General features: G+C 47.4%; 1 pseudogene; it reads left to right on the forward strand.

Annotated features, from left to right (window-relative positions):
- Positions 1-234: 234 nt before the first annotated feature.
- LOC146871468 (NEDD4-binding protein 1-like) overlaps positions 235-12517 on the forward strand; it is a 45580-nt pseudogene continuing 33297 nt past the window's right edge.

The following is a 12517-nucleotide window of genomic DNA, read 5'->3' on the forward strand; positions in this document are numbered from 1 at the left end:
GGTTCTGGATTCCTGGCCATGGTAGATTTTTGGGCGAGCGAGAGCCAAATGACCTATGAACTAGAGACTTGAAAAATAAAGCTTTTAAATGTGTGGACATGTTTTACATTTGTTTCATATTTGATGGAAAAATAACTTTTTGGGTATGTCCTGTGACTGAGCAAGATTGAACGACTGAAATCAGACATTTCGAAGTGCATGTATTGGATAAGAAACCCAATAAAAATTTGAACGATGTTTTACTCAGTGAAGGAGCACCGATCACTAGCGCTGGAGGGCTTTGCCATATCTAGTGTGCAGGAGGGCCTGGTAAGGGAGCACAGAGGCCAAATTGAGGCCCTTTTTGGGGTGCAGTTGGATTTCTTGGGTGTGCTAGGCCGGCCTTTGGCCCCCGAGGAGACGGATCCCCAGCAGATCTGGCTACAGCTGCAGGCTCCACAGGAAGATCTGAACAAAGCCAAGGTATGTAACATGAATCTTTTTAATGATTATTTCTGAAATTTATTTTTTCTTTTTTTTAACGAACTAGATCCCAAGAAACCAGTGATTGTTTGTGACAATAATTTGAATGGGAAATTGAACACTATTATGTCATGAAACTATACTATCGTTTTTTCGTTGATGTGAAATATCCCAGGGAGAGTAGTGACCACATCAAAAAGAGAGTGGGGTTTCCATTAGATGTTACCCCTGGTTTTGGTTCATCCTATTTTACTTTATATTTATACAGCACTTACATTTTCATATTTCCTTTTCTCTTTAGAGAGTTTATAATCTTGCTAATGGGTAGGCCAAAATACAGGGTTTTCTTTGGTGATTAGGCCTCATGATCCCCTTTCTTGTGCAGTGTTAGGCGGGAGGGGCAGGACAGAGCAGAGACCCCCAGCCACAAAACAAGGACTTTCCACCTGGCTCTGTCAGTCCCGTGGAAAGGTGTCCATGCATCCCTGTCACAGAAAAATGGCATTCCACCAAAAAGCCCCATGGAATCTGTTCCTCATGGAAGCTACTAGAACCCCCCCTGCCCCGCCATAATGCTGCCACCTGAAAACAGCATGTAAGAAATCTTCAGATTCGTTTTTAAATTGGAAAATATATGGATGATACCTGATGGCTACTCATGTGTTATAGTCCTGGGATGCTATGAAGGGGTTCTAGTGCAATGTTGTAAACCAAGCGGTTGAAGGATGAGTGGTCTGTAACTGGCACAAGAATGGCTAGATGAATTTATTGGCAATAAAAGCAGTGGTTACCTAATACATTTTCAGTAGCAAAACCACCAGTTCCAGCTTAGCTACGCACCAGTTCGTTGTTATCGGATGACAAGAGCAAATGACATACAAGGGCATTTTATTCTCCATGGTCATTTTTTTCACTCCATGGCTCTCCAGCTTTCAAAGGAAAATAATATTACTAATCTTATTTACTTATAACAACCTTGATTATTTTTATTTTTTTTAGAAGTTTAGCTGAAAGTAGATCGAACTATGTGGGCAGGAAATTGGCTGTATTATCTCATTAAAGTGTGGGCTTCATATGCATGGCTGTCTAATCTGAAATAGTTGTTCCGGACCTAAGCGAACAAATAGTTAATAAGCCCTTTTACCTGGAATAAGAGTTTGCTAAAAATGCGGGGGTATGAAAGTAAGGTTTCCTGATAGGTACACATTTGGTGAAATTGTTAGGAGTTGTGAAAGTTTTTGAGCAATGGCCTTGTCAAGGGGCATGGATGCCATACTGGAAAAGCAGGTGGTTGCTTCATTAAGGTTCCCTGGTCTTCTGAACTTTAATGTGAAATACGTGGCTAACTAGTTTATAAGCTCCTATGATGTGGCAATTTACTAGCCATCGCCACTGGAGATACTAATGTTTTAATCTATAAATATTGCACTCTAGTGAATTGAAAAAAATAATATGACCGTGCGTAATGTAACTGGTGCTCCTGAAGTGCGCCCCAATGCCCTTTGGATGAATACTATCTTTATAAAACTGCCCAAGTAAAATATTCTTTGCTGAATCCCTGGACGGCATGGCACAAGCAGTAGGCACTCCATAGAGAAGGGCAGTCTATGCTCAAACAGTACCAACAATTTTAAAGTACAGTAGACAGCATAGTAAAAGTCTCAAACAAATTTAGAATAATAGAGAAAAATGTAATGACCAAAAAGACACCAATATCAAAATGGGTTAAGGAGAATTGGATATATTGATTTTTAAAGTTTTTAGACAAATATTCAAGCACTCTGAAAAGTCCTCAGTTTGCGGTGGACCAGCACCTGGGTGCAATTTCAGGCCAACCGCAATCCAGTGGAGATCGGATACACCTAGCTGGTTGACCCGACTTGATCTCCAACTGCTGGGAAAGTTACTTCTGATCAGTTCTTCAGCCCCAATCTCCTCAGGACAGGCTTCTGGGCCCAGGTCAATCTCCAGCAAGGACTCTTGCATGGTCCAGTCCTCTTTAGACAGGTTGGGCCAAGAGTCAGGAGCCCTTCAGCTGTTTGCGTGTATGAACTAGGTAAAAAGGAGGTCAGTCACTTGACCCTTGGAGAGCAATTCCAGTCCACAGTTGCAAACAGGATTTCACAAGTCCTTGAACTCTTGTGAGCCCTCTTCTTCCAACAGGAGCTAAGATTCAGAATCATGATTCTTCTTCCAGCAGGTCCGCCGCCTTCAGATGGAGTCTTACCACTTACAGTAATGATCTGAGGAGGTGGTGGTGGAAGTGCCAGATTTAACCTGAACTAGCCAGTGATTGGAAGAATTCTACCTCCCAATCCTAACACTTTTCTTTTAGTCCTCCACCTTCTTTTGCGGCACTTCTTTGCCATACTGTAAAATTAACTAGAACCCCCTGTTTCAAGATGTTGAGACCCAGCTGCCACCAGGCAGGCCTGTCTTTAGCTTCTAGCCACTTATCTACCAGACAGACTCAAATCTGTTTTTCCCTTTTATTGGCTGAAAGCCTAACTGTCTAGGAGGATCCTGGGGATGAATAGTTGAAGGCTCCTTGGCATTTCCAAGTCAAAAGACAAAGTGCTAAAGCTACTCTTTGTTCTGCTGACTGTTTCTGTCCACTCCTAGATAGCTAATCCCTGCTGAGTGGTCCGTACTTACCACCCATTGGCATTTCCTAGACCCAGAGGCAAGCCATTATTATCTGAGCCAGAGTTGTTTACTCTCCCAGCCATTGATGTGTATTTCATCTCCAGAAAGGGGAAAACCAGTTCTACCACCTATTGCACGTAATGTGTGATAGGTGATTGAATTAGTTTTCTTCCTTCTGTGACTGAGGGTGGGCAGTCTAGGAGGATCCTGGGAATTATCAGGAGAAGCCCTCCCTGGCATCTCTAAGTTAAAAAGAGGTAGTGGGGAAGCTGCCCTTTGTTCTGCCAACTGCTTCTGTCGACTCTTAAAGAGCTAATACATGCTAAGTGGTCGACAGTTAAGGCCCATTGGCCTTTACTACGCCAGAGGTAAGCCATTGTCCTCTGAGTCAGTGTTGTACGGATGTGTATTCCAGCTCTAGAAGTCTGATGAGTGGCAGAACTGGATCTAAGCCAGTCTGGCTCAGATAGCTTAAAGTACATTTTTACAAAGTTACTTTTCTGTTTACGGTATCAAAAACCTGACCTCACCAATAAATAAGAATTTAAAAAATAAGCAGGAAATAACTTTGAAGCATTTTTCTAGCCCCTTCCTAAGCGGAGGTGGATTTTAATCCCACCTAGGTTTAAAATCGCTAGCCTGGCCTACATGTTCATGAGACCAAACAATACAAAACAGTGTCAATATCTCACATTGGGAACCAATACCACTGTAAGCAGAAAAGTGCAGATCAGAGAACCACAGGGACAATCCATCCTTTGCAGTATTACAATCCCTCCAAGAGTGCGCCCGTTTCCCTGTATTTGCGCCAGGGCGCCCACACTTTCTTCCATTTCTTAGCGCACCCCCTACTTTTGTAGACAGTTTCTTCAGCTCTCTGGCACCTGTCAAGATCCTGCTGCCTTTCCTCCCAGTGCGGGGGCACCTGCACCCCCACCCCCTGCAATGTTCCGTTTCGCTACTCCAGCGTGTGTCCTATTTTTATAAACTAGCACCCTTCTCTCTGAGCCTACAAGGCATACTTTAGGGGTAAGTTAGAGATATATATATATAAATATATTTTCCTACATGGTAAAGGCAATTTTTTCCTGTCAGATGTCACTGCATTTAAACTACAGCCTAGCCAGAACAGTCGTGCTCCTCGCAGAAACATTTCTGGATTATATGTAAGTTGTGTAAACATGTGACATTCACTTTGTTATGCCATAGGTGAATTTAAGGTACCATTTACATTGGGCTTATAGGGAAATTAAATAGGCCAAATACGGAGTTACAATGTGCAACATACATTTTAGAGGGGATGCACACTTTACTAGTGTTTTGAAGGGGTATAGTGCACATAGTACTAAAGCCAGAAATTTCAGACATGCAGAAAGTGAGGGACCACAATAAAAATGGGGTCATTTCTCACAGAAGCATACTGCCTTTTGGTAAGAAGTGGAAGAAAGTCAAACCTGAATCCCCACAGCCTGAAGCTGTAGAGGTTGTAAAACTGATCCTTGGACTCCGTTCAGTTTCTTCTGGACCTGCATTAATCTAGAGACTAGTTTTAATGCCCCTTTGGGCCAGACAGGAATGACTATTCAAAAAGCTGATCTACTGATATGCCTGAGGGCTGGATCTAGGACGTGCCAGAAAATAAAATACACCTTACCAGTCAGCATGCATACACAGTACCAGTGCCTGAACCGTCTGCTTTGGAGGTGGTTGGCCTCAGGATAGAGTATTTTAGAGAGGGTTGCCATATGCACAGGGACTGAGAAGCAGACATGCTAGTGGGTTTCTAATTGCGCTGCTCCTTGAGCAGCAGTTAGGTCGTTGGCCAAAATGGCAACTCTGTAGAATCGTTTTGAGATAATACCAAGAGGATATTTTGGAGCGAGCACTAGTGTTGTGCCGCAATGACAGTCTGCACCATTAAGCCACATTGTTAGGCTCCATTGATTACCCAGGGATACGCCCTAGCACATCATTTGTAGGAGTGATGAGTCAGTTAAGTACTCGGGTCCCTTACTGGAAAAGTCACTGTCTTTGACAAGCTGACCATTGGGACTTGGGGAGTGTGTTGAGAGGTTTACTTCCTGGAGTGAGACCTGGCACTCCTCGGAAAGACAGATGACAAATCTAAATTTTCAATAAGAGGTTGCCCAGGGATGGGACTGCTTCACTAGTTGTCGTGAAATACAGGTTTATTGACAAGGCTTTATACAAGTGCAGCTCTTTCTGGAGAGCTCTAGCTGTAAGAAATTGGCCTCTAGAACCCGTGTGCTCTGTGTGGTCCATTTCCAAGGAAAGACTGCAAGGATAGCTTATGGGGTCAGAGTTTATGAAAATTGCTTAACCTGCATTCTTGTGACCTAATGGCATAAGTGAGAGTACAAGAACTTCTGCTCGGAAGCCAGCGAACACTGCTAAAATAACAGTGGTCTGCTTTTGTATAGTCCTTGCATTCGTTCAAACAACACCATAGGTGCAAACATCAACAGATACCTACCAACACAGGCTTAGTCATGTCATGCATCCATTCAAAAAGACCAAGAGAAATATTATTGTACTTAGCTTCATGTAATGGAGAGCAGCATTTTCGCACACTAGATTGTACTCTCTTTGAGTGCAGGCTACAATGTGTAGTGTAGCAAGTACAACATTGTGTCTTTTCAAAGTTCACAAATCTAGCATCAGTTGGATAAACACACATTTTAGACTGTTCTTGATAGGCTGGACCACTGACATCTTGAAACCAGATAGAACATATATCCGGTATAGTAGAGACTGCTGGCTCTTCGATTAAATTAGCAAAAGTCTCCTTGGGCTTGCTTTATTGGCTAAATCTCAAGATACTACTTCCTGGTTGGACCTTTCTTTTTGGTCCATTGAACAAACAGTGTTCACAATTGTTCGTACATTTAAAGAGGGAAAAAAAAGGATGATGCCGTTTGTTTTCTTCTTTAAGGATGGAGATTCTTCATAAAGGTTTCTACCCAGCTGCTCAAGTTTGGGTTCTTTAGTTGTTGACCTATTTCTATATCGAACTGACCCTTGACAACCGTCAAGTAGTTGTAGTAGGATTATTCTGAACCACAATGTGCTTTTGTTAATCTGACCAATGTAGTTGATTTTGGAGGATATTTCCCTTCTGCCTGAAAATGTCTTGACATTGATTATCTTTTAGTTCCTAAAAGATAAGAGTTTGAAATGGAGTCTGCTAAAGCTCAACATGAGTTAGGGTGTATATGGGAAATCGGGACTCGCCTTACCCATGTCAACCCATGGCAGAACTGAGCCTCTCCTATGGTTGAGTCCCTGGTAGCCAGAAAGGACCCAGGGGGGGCTCTGGTCCATTTGTGCAGTTTCCAGTACTACATTCCAGTGCATCGGGAGTCTTGTTAGGATTGTGTTACAAGGGAGATAACAGTCAGCTTTACAATTGTGTGATCACATACCCACATTTCTTGAAAAACAACACTTATGACTTTCTGATATTTGCTCAAATCAACAATGGTCTGTTCTAATTGCCTTAGAATCTAGAGATGAAAACATGCAAATAATCGATAAAGGTGTCAGCAAAGAAATAGTTAAAACTACATCACAGTTCGTGAAACTGGATGATGCCCCCTATGAACCAATTTATGCACACAGCTGTATCACAGCACAGTTGGTACCAATTTTGCACATTGGATGGGTTTGGCGTAGTTCGTGGAAGCCTCTCTCGAAAATTAAAAAATGCAGCAAAGTTTGTAAACATCTAAGGATGAAGCTAGGAGTCAGAATGTATATCTTGCATAGCCCTCCTCATTAGATTTAACAGCCCATGAACGATGTATATATTCCCATGAGCACTTCTGAGTTGGTCATTAGTTTGGGCCGGCTGTGCTTTAAGGTGCAAGATAAACTATAGTTATGGTTTACTCTTGCATTAAAGCGGCTGTTAGAATCCGGGGTCTCTGGTTGGCGTAGGTATGCACTTGCGACAAGCAGGGACCCTTTCCTCTAAGTCAGGGTGTAGAATTACCTCCTTAAAAATAACCCCTGCTCACCCTCTAGGTAACGTGGCGTGAGCAGTCAGGCTAGATTTCCAGAGGGCATTAGGTTAAGCGTTCAAGTTGTCCCACACAATAATCACCACCCCACCACACAAAGACACAAGGCTGTATTTATATCAAAATAAAGTTCTTTATATATAAGATTTCTTTACGCAGGCTTGTTAAAATACAGTTCTTCACTTAAATAAGGTTTCAGTTACTTTCAATGCTTTTAGGCAGTCCACAGTTCTTAAAATGGCAGTGTTCTACTTTAAAAATGCTTCTTTGGGTGTCTGTGCGCTTCGTAGCGCCTTCGGTACGCTTCTTACAAGGTTTTTAACGTGTGTTGCCGTTTCTCGCGCTTCTCGCGTGAGCACGCGTACGCTGGACGTGAACCGTATGGACCGTACCCTCGTAGGTACGTGTCGTACACGTTCGGTACGCCTCTTTCCAAACCTCACGCTTCTCGCGTGAGCACCGTCTATCTTTTCTATGCAGTAAGGACCGTACCAAGGCTCACCCTTATCGCGTGAGTCGCGTAGCGCGACGCTAGCACCGTACAAAGCCCGGGAAGCTTCGTACCGGCGCGCTTGCAATGCACAGTATCTTTTCTTGCAGGACAAAGTTCTTGGCGGCTCCAGAAGTCCGTCGAGGGGTGTCCCACGTCGCGTTGCTGTCCCTTGAGGTCAGTGGATGGCGATGCTTCGTGGGGCACTTCCAGGCTTCCAGACTCGCACCAGAGGTCAGAAGCAGGAGGGGCAGCTCGGGGGCAATTTCTTCAGCGCGTCGCGCTGCCGGCTTCACTCAGAGGACGCACAGTGATTCGAAGGTCCTTACAGGGCTTCCACTGCCAGGGGGGTCGCAGAGGCTCGGCGCTCGGAGCCTAGTCAGTCTCTTCTTTGCGGTGCGAGCTACGGCTCGGGGGCAGTTGCTTGCGGTGCTTGGACCAGGTGGTCAGGTCTTTGCGGTGCTCGCAGTAGCCCCGGTGGCAAATGTCGCGGTGCTCAGATGAGGGGCACACAGGTCCTCTGGGGTCAGCGTTACAGGATCGCCTCCAGCAGCTTCTCTTCTTCTTGGGGAAAGGTAGCGCCCACTGTTCCTGGGGCGCAGTTCAGGGGGCAAGTTCACCAGCAAGCCCTTGGAGATTGTTTAAAGCACAAGTTGATCAAAAGTCTTTTCTTCGCAAGTCTTTTCCTCCTCTCCTTCTTGCAGCAAGGCACCCACCACAGGCCAGTCTCACAGGTCAGAAACAGTAGTCCTCCATGCAGCTTTTCCAGGTCCTTCTCTTCAGGCAGAGTTTCTTCTTGGTGCAAACAGGATCTGATTTCTTAGGAGCAGGGCTCCTTCTTTTATAGCACAATTCTTTTGTTCTTTGTCGCCAGGGGGCCTGGGCCTGGCTCAGTTCAGTTCTGGAGCACTTTGTTGGGGTGACTCTGCTCTTTCCTTTCAGCAGCAGGGCAGAGACATCAGCCGCTCCACAGGGGGCGGAGCCGGCATTGTGGTGGCAGAGCACAGGTCTATTCAGAGTCAAAGGTGTACTCCTCCCACCCATCCTGGTGTAATCTCTCTACCCACCACCTGGCAGCCAGCCTGTCTCCTGGAATTCCCCAGCCCTGCTCCTTTACTGTTACTAGGCAGAACACACACACACAGCAGAGGCGGACTGAAATGGCCAGGTCAGTAAATACTAACTTTCTAAAAGTAGTATTTACAAACACAGGATATTAAAATAAACTTTACTAAAAGAAGTATTTTATTATTCTGAGTTCAGGCATACTAAACTTGACTTTCTACCATGCTCTCTGAGTCCACTGGGAATACAGCGTGTAGTAATTCCAGCAGCCCATTCTTGCCTATGGAGAGCAGGTAGCCTTCAATAGTGAAAAACGAAAATGGCTGTAATTCACTATTAAGACATGCCACACACATCAGGGCATGTCCTACCTTATGCCTACAATGCACCCTGCCCTTGGGCCTACCAGAGGGGTAACTAATATGTAGTTAAGTGAAGGTTTGGGGACTGGCAAGTAGGTGCACTTGCGCAATCAGCGCCACAGTACCAGACCGCGCGCAGGTTCTGCAGTGGCAGACCCTAGACACATTTAACTAGGCCGCTTCTGTGGGTGGCACAACCAGTGCTGCAAGCCCACCAGCAGCATTTGTATTTACAAGCCCTGGCACTCCTGGTGCACTTTACTAGGGGCTGATAGTAAACCAAATAAGCCAAACATGGACACCAATCAATGTATACACTTTTCCAAAGGGAGCACTTGCACTGTGGCACTGATTGGCAGTGGCACAGTGCCCTGAGCAGCTAACACCAACAAAACACAATGAGGCACATCAGCAAAAAGTGGAAGGGAAACTCACGCCAAGGTGCCAGGTCTAACACGTGTCCCCTCCAGCTGAAATGTGGGGGGAACTACCCTACCCCAGGGAGTTCCTCTTCACTAAGGTGGAAAAACCTGGACAGACCGTCAGCATTTGCGTGATCTGTGCCAGGGCGATGTTCCACCGTAAATTCCATACCCTGTAGGGAGATGACCACCTCAACAGTTTTGGGTTCTCACCCCTCATTTGCATCAACCATCTGAGGGGCCTGTGGTCGGTCTGAACCCGGAAGTGAGTCCCAAACAAGTAGGGCCTCAGCTTCTTCAGCGCCCAGACAACAGCAAATGCTTCTCACTCTATCGCACTCCACCTTTGTTCCCGTGGAAGTAACCTCCTACTAATAAAGGCTACAGGTTGGTCCCAGACCTACTCAGTCATCTGTGAGAGAACAGCCCCTACACCATGCTCTGATGCGTCTGTCTGCACTAGGAATTCTTTGGAGAAGTCAGGAGCCAAGAGCACGGGTGCCGTGCACATGGCAGTTTTCAGGGTGTCAAAAGCCTTCTGACAGGTGTCAGTCCATATCACTTTTCTGGGCTGCTTCTTCGAAGTCAGCTCTGTCAAGGGGGCAACAATGCTGCCATATCCCTTGACAAACCTCCTGTAGCACCCTGTCAGTCCTAAAAAGGCCCTCACCTCCGTCTGGGTCTTTGGGGGCTCCCAAGCCAGGATGGTTTCGATCTTGGGTTGTAGGGGCGCCACCTGGCCGCTCCCTACTTGGTGTCCCAAGTACACCACGGAACCCTGCCCGATCTGACACTTGCTTGCCTTGATCGTGAGGCCTGCCTTGCGCAGTGCCATCAACACTTCCCAGAGATATTGCAGGTGTTCCTTCCATGTGCCACTGAACACTGCGATGTCATCCAGGTAGGCGGCGCTGAACTCGGTCAGCCCAGCCAACACCTGGTTGACCAACCTCTGGAAGGTGGCAGGGGCATTCTTCATCCCAAATGGCATAACCCGGAACTGGTAGTGCCCATCTGGTGTGGAGAATGCGGACCTCTCCTTGGCCCCATCAGTCAAGGCGATCTGCCAGTACCCAGACGTTAAATCAAACGTGCTGAGGTACCGTGCAGCCCCTAACCGATCGATGAGCTCATCAGCTCTGGGGATGGGGTGCGCGTCAGTCTTCGTGACTGAATTGAGTCCTCTGTAGTCCACACAGAACCGGAGTTCGGGTGTGGCACCTAGCGCTGCAGCCTTTGGGACCAAGACCACTGGGCTGGCCCAAGGACTGCTGGAGGACTCAACCACCCCAAGAGCAAGCATCTTTGAGACCTCCTCTTTGATGCAGGCTCTGACCCTGTCAGTTACCCTGTAAGCCTTGTGCTTCACAGGTAAGCCGTCTCCTGTATCCACATCATGGACGCACCAATCTGTGATACCACGAACCAGGGAGAACAGATCAGGAAACTGCCCCAGCAGCTGGCGGCAGTCATCCTAATGCTCAGGGGTCAGGGTGGGTGAGAGGTTAACTCCATCCACTGACCCGTCCCGCTCTGAGGCAACCAGGAGGTCAGGAAGAGGCTCAGACTCCTCCTCCGTCCCATCATCTGTGGCCAAGAGCATGCCCACTTCGGACCTCTCCAAGTGGGGCTTCAGCCGATTGACATGGAGGACCCTCAAGGGGTTCCTAGGAGACTGCAAGTCCACCAAGTAGGTGACAGAACTCTTGCGCTCCACAATCTCAAAGGGTCCTGTCCACTTGTCCTGGAGTGCACAAGGCTCCACAGGGGCCAGGACCCATACCTTTTGACCAGGTTGAAGCTCAACCAGAGTGGCATTCTGGTCGTACCACCGCTTCATTTCCTCCTGGCTGGCTTCCAGATTTGCCTCAGCAAGTTACCTGAAACGCCTAGTCTGGTTCCGAAAGGCCAGCATGTAACTGTATACATTCAGGGGAGGTTTCCTGGGAGATTGCTCCCAGCCTTCCTTGACCAGACTAAGAGGTCCTCGTACTGGGTGGCCATACAGGAGCTCAAAGGGACTGAACCCCAGAGACTTCTGTGGCACCTCACGGTACGCAAAGAGAAGGCATGGTAAGAGGACGTCCCACTTACGCCTCATGGGTTCCTCAAGACCCATAATCATGCCCTTTAGGGTTCGGTTGAATCTCTCAACCAACCCGTTTCTTTGGGGATGGTAAGGGGTGGTGAATTTGTATGTCACACCACACTCTTGCCAAAGGGATTTCATATATTTCGATATGAAATTGGTCCCCCTGTCAGACACCACCTCTAGAGGGAATCCTACTCGTGAGAAAATTCCCATCAGTGCCCGTCCCACCACGGGGGCCGTCATTGTCCTCAGAGGGATGGCTTCAGGGTACCGGGTGGCATGGTCCACCAAGACCAGGATCAACCTGTTGCCCATGGCTGTCTTGGGGTCCAGTGGCCCCACAATGTCAATCCCCACTCGCTGGAATGGGGTACTGACCACAGGGAAAGGTTGGAGTGGATCCTTGAGCTTCCTTCCACTCTTGCCACTTGCCTGGCAAGTCTGGCATGTCCTGCAGTGAGTGTCAGAACTCCTGCGCATTTGAGGCCAATAGAAGTGGGTGACAAGCCTTTTGAAGGTCTTGTCCTGCCCCAAATGCCCTGCTAACGGAACGTCGTGAGCCAGCCCCAGTAGGAAGGCTCTGAACTTCTGGGGTACCACCAGCGCACGGGCTGACCCAGGTTCAGCAACCTTAGGCTCTGAGTGCAGGAGGTCGTTCTCCCAGTAGATTAAGTGAGTACCGGACTGATCACCATTGGCCTGGGCTGCAGCCTGCTGCCGCATACCCACTAGAGAGGGGCACTCTTTCTGCTCCCGGCAGAATTCCTCCCTGGTGGGGCCTCCTTCTTGCTGCCAATGGGTCAGCTCAGGCAGGTCCCCCAGTTCGGCTCTCTGTTCCCCGGTAGGCTCCAGGGCATCCCCCTAAAGGTCTGCTTCCTCCTGGGCCGTGGGAACTTTAGGAGCCGGTTTCCTGTGCCTCCTGCGCCCTCTCCCTTAAG

The sequence above is a fragment of the Triturus cristatus genome, chromosome 1_1 (assembly GCF_964204655.1).
Source record: "Triturus cristatus chromosome 1_1, aTriCri1.1, whole genome shotgun sequence".
In the NCBI taxonomy this organism is placed as follows: domain Eukaryota; kingdom Metazoa; phylum Chordata; class Amphibia; order Caudata; family Salamandridae; genus Triturus; species Triturus cristatus.